At 40.4% G+C, this 5,029-nt stretch overlaps 1 protein-coding gene across 1 annotated transcript in view; it reads left to right on the top strand.

Moving 5' to 3' along the window:
* Positions 1-3,175: 3,175 nt before the first annotated feature.
* The window catches only part of lyn (LYN proto-oncogene, Src family tyrosine kinase), a 12,423-nt gene continuing 10,569 nt past the window's right edge, over positions 3,176-5,029 (top strand). Inside the window, exon 1 of the mRNA XM_014140440.2 lies at positions 3,176-3,386. The gene's annotated coding sequence lies outside the window, so the exon portion shown is untranslated. The remainder of the gene's footprint in view (positions 3,387-5,029) is intronic.

The raw sequence follows: 5,029 nt of genomic DNA, 5'->3' as shown, positions 1-5,029 counted from the left end.
ACATCAAAACCTCATCCCAACTGTAAAGTATGGTGGAAGGAGCATCATGGACAGGACAGCTTGCTATCAGCTTGCTATCATCAACGTAAAAATTAATTCCCAAGTTTATCAAGACATTTTGCAGGAGAATGTTAGGCTGTCTGTGAATTGAAGCTCAACAGAAGTTGGGTGATACAACAGCACAACGACCCAAAACACAGATGTAAATCAACAACAAAATGGCTTCAACAGAAAATACTCCTGACCTCAACCCAATTGAGATGCTGTGGCATGACCTCAAGAGCAGTTCACACCAGACATCCCAAGAATATTGCTGAACTGAAACAGTTTTATAAAGAGGAATGGTCCAAAATTCCTCCTGACCGTTGTGCAGGTCTGATCCGCAACTACAGAAGCGTTTGGTTGAGGTTATTGCTGCCAAAGGGTGGTCAACCAGTTATTAAACGCTAGTAAAACTAAATGCATGCTTTTCAACCAATCGCTACCCGCTCGACTAGCCTCGACTAGCATCACGACTCTGGACGGTTCTGACTTAGAATATGTGGACAACTACAAATACCTAGGTGTCTGGCTAGACTGTAAACTCTCCTTCCAGACTCATATTAAACATCTCCAATCCAAAATTAAATCTAGAATCGGCTTCCTATTTCGCAACAAAGCCTCCTTCACTCATGCCACCAAACATACCCTCGTAAAACTGACTATCCTACCGATGCTCAACTTCGGCGATGTAATTTACAAAATAGCCTCCAACACTCTACTCAGCAAACTGGATGCAGTCTAAAACTGTGCCATCCATTTTTGTCACCAAAGCCCTATATACCACCCACCACTGCGACCTGTGTGCTCTTGTCGGCTGGCCCTCGCTACATATTCGTCGCCAGACCCACTGGCTCCAGGTCATCTATAAGTCTTTGCTAGGTAAAGCTCCGCCTTATCTCAGCTCACTGGTCACGATAACAACACCCACCCGTAGCACGCGCTCCAGCAGATATATCCCACTGGTCATCCCCAAAGCCAACACCTCCTTTGGCCACCTTTCCTTCCAGTTCTCTGCTGCCAATGACTGGAATGAATTGCAAAAATTGCTGAAGTTGGAGACTTATATCTCCCTCACTAACTTTAAACAACAGCTATCTGAGAAGCTAACCGATCGCTGCAGTTGTACACCACCCATCTGTAAATAGCCCATCCAATCTACCTACCTCATCCCCATATTGTTTTTATTTACTTTTTTGCTCTTTTGCACCCCAGTATTTCTACTTGCACATCATCATCTGCACATCTATCACTCCAGTGTTAATCTGCTAAATTGTAATTACTTCGCTACTATGGCCTATTTATTGCCTTAACACCTCACGCCATTTGCACACACTGTATATAGACTTTTTTTCTATTGTGTTATTGACTGTACGTTTGTTTATTCCATGTGTAACTCTGTGTTTGTGTCGCAATGCTTTGGCTTTATCTTGGCCAGGTCGCAGTTGTAAATGAGAACTTGTTCTCAACTGGCCTACCTGGTTAAATAAAGGTGAAATAAAAAAATGTAATCCAAGGGTTCACATACTTTTTGCACTGTGAATGTTTACACGGTGTGTTCAATAAAGACATGAAAATGTATAATTGTTTGTGTGTTATTAGTTTAAGCAGACTGTGTTTGTCTATTGTTGTGACTTAGATGAAGATAAGATCACATTTTATGACCAATGTATGCAGAACTATACTTTTTCTTGCCACTGTATATAGAGCTAGCTACATCGGCCCAAGTCATCAGTTGGTCAATTGATACTACTTGACATTAGATAATGGCACTAGGCCCCTATTTATTTTTTATTAGAGTTAGTGAGTCTAGTTCTTTGTCTGTTTCATTCTGTATATCCAGAGTCTAGGGGAGTTACTGTCAGAACACTGTGGTCTCGCCAAAAGGAAGCTTACATGTCACTGCACAGAATAGTTCTCTATTTTGAAGACGTGCTGGCTACTCTGTCAAGAATAGCCTTGGCAGTTTTGCGGTGATACATGTTTTACTCTTTATTTTGATCGAAGAACACATTTTCTTGGATTATCTATTGTTGTATTAAAGCTAACCATGCCATCTTACTTTGCCCTGTTCTCAACACTGGCTTTTTTTTTGTGTGGACATTCTTTTTACATGTTAGCTACACACTGGATATAGATTTTAGTCATTTAGCAGACACTCTTATCCAGAGCCATTTACAATTAGTGCATTCATCTTAAGATAGCTAGATGAGGCAACACATAAAAATTGTATCAAGTACATTTTCCCTCAAAGTATTTATCAGCATAGTCAGTGCTTGGAAAATATGACATGGTCATCAGGCTTCAGCAAATAGACAGTCAGCTGAGTGAGGACCTGCTGAAGTTGGCCTCAGTGATGCTTGGGTCCACATATGCGGCTCTCTCTCTCTTAGTGAGCTCAGCACCTGCTGGGCAGGCACCCTGCAGCACAGCAGTGACCAGGCCTGCTGTTTGCAGCCTGGCCAACAGTTAAGCCCTATTGATTCTGCTTCAGTTGAGCTGATGTGTTGATAGCTATTAGGATATCTCTGTCACACTGACACCGAAGCCGCCCACTGGGCATAGACGTCAATTCAACATCTAGTCCACGTTGGTTCAACGTAATTTAATTGAAATGACGTGGAAAGAACGTTGATTCAACCAGTGTGTGCCCAGTGGGCTGGGCCTGCCTACCGAAGAAGAGTGCATGCGTATCTAAACAGACAATAACAATCACATATCACACTATAATGTTATACAGACGGCTATTATATTATACAGTATGTCTTATGATGTCACTAGATTGTTGTTTTTTTTGTCTATTTTTTTGCTTTAAAAAAATATTGGCCCCTGCAGAATTGCACGAGACACATCCTTATTTCTAGTATCTTTTTTGAAATAAGAATCTTGTTTTGGCTGACTCTTCATCACCCTACTTCTCACTAATAACAACACACAGGCAGTAATTCCACAATGTCCCCTCTGTCCACTTCATAAATTGTAGTGCCTCTGACTTTATAAAACAAATAACACAGTGTAAGGTAAAAGGTATGTAGTAAATATATGACTTTGACCTCAAATTACCTGTGTAATTAGCATGATGTTTGAAGGTGTTGGACTTTCCAATGTGTTCAGTTGTGCGCTATTATGCAAATACTTTAGACGAATGAACATTGTACCAGGAAGTTACAGTAAAAAAAAAAATCCCGACTATTTAACATATGAAGTTCCTCATTCTGTTCGGTGAATGTAAGTCTATGACAGTCCATTCTCGGCTCCAATGAAGAGCAAGACATACGAAAGTAGCGGATTACAACAATTTTTCTTTATTTGGCTAAAACGCATCGATAACTAGTGACATTCGACAGGTAAGGCTAGCCTATATTATGGCATTGCACCTCTATTCTATAGCCTAACTGTTTTTAAAGTTATCCGCAGTTTTTTTAATCAAGCATGTCTTCATTTTTATAGACATTAGGCTAGCCAGTTTATTTGGCAAAATAGTCCACATTTTCTCTTTAAAAAACTCGTGATACGATCCACATAGTTTAGTGCGCAAGTTTAAATTGTTCTGAAACTTTTGTCTAAAGAAATTGGTGTGTGCACAAACTTGGCGTAGCCTATGTTTTCAATTTGGGATGTTTTAAGAGTGGACATGTTATTACCTCAAATGATGTGTTTTAAATAAATAATTTCAACTGTAGACTGCACTATGCAGCTAGTCTCGTAAACCTGATGCTAGTAGCGTTGATACATTGTGCGAGACAACAAGTCTTCCGAGGGAGACTTCTATGCAATAGGTTCCTATCACCATCCCGCTCACACTTCACAATGGTGTGATGGACATTCCTGTCGTGTGCACGCCCACATGGGCTGTGCCCTCTAAAGTGTATGAGGCATGGTCTAAGTGTAGTTTTATGTATTCAACATTATTAAATGGAATTGCATTTTCTGCATTGTTTAACCAACTTAACTCCTAAAGAAAATGGAATATTCCTTGACCTAAATAACACCAGACAGAAATGCATGCGTTATGCAGAGAGGGTTTTTCGCTTGTCTGACAAAAGACAGTGGCTGGTCAAATGAGGAAGTGTACAGAAGCCGCAGTAGCACACAGCCTCTGTATTTGTCTTCTTCTAAGCTGTCTGCAGCCGTTTCCTGGCTGTCATATAAATAACCAAGCAAGATCAGCCTCAACACTTGTGACAGCCAGAGCCTGAGACCCAAAGGACCCAACAGGGTCGGGGTTGTTTTTCAGCATTTGATAGAAAGCACTAGAGGAGTTCAATGCGTTCTTCTTATCACAGATATCTTGCTTAATGGTCTAATGCATTGTCCATATCATCCAACAACAGTGCATTAGTACAACCAAATGCTATGGTTCACAATCAGATGTCCATTATATAAATGCAACATGTAAACTGTTGGTCCCATGTTTCATGAGCTAAAATAAAATATCCTAGAAATGTTCCACATGCACAAAAAGCTTATTTCTCTCAACCCAGACCACGTGTAACCACGCCAGCCCAGGACCTCCACATCCGGCTTCTTCACCTGCGGCATAGTCTAAGGGGGTGCTGAGGAGTATTTCTGTCTGTAATAAAGCTCTTTTGTGGGGAAAAACTCATTCTGATTGGCTCCCAAGTGGATGGGCCTATGCCCTCCCAGGCCCACCCATGGCTGTGCCCTTGCCGAGTCATGTGAAATCTATAGATTAGATATATGAACTGTAACTCAGTCAAATCTGTGAAATTGTTGCATGTTGCATTTATATTTTTGTTCAGCATAGTTTCTGATCTGGTTTCCATTTGGGTTAAATTAAATACAAGACTAGGACAAATGAATGGTGTGCCTTTAAGCTGTTAGTTGGCCAGAAAGAAAAACTGATCAATATTTTTATAGGAATCCAATGTTTGAGGAAGCAGTAAAGGAAGAAAAATACCTCACACTCTGATAAAATCAATTCTAATTTTAACTGGAATAGTTAATAACAAATCAATGTTTTCTCTCC

This window comes from Salmo salar, chromosome ssa14 (assembly GCF_905237065.1).
Source record: "Salmo salar chromosome ssa14, Ssal_v3.1, whole genome shotgun sequence".
NCBI lineage: Eukaryota > Metazoa > Chordata > Actinopteri > Salmoniformes > Salmonidae > Salmo > Salmo salar.
Note: the sequence above shows the minus strand (reverse complement) of the source record. Positions and strands in the feature narration are given on the sequence as shown.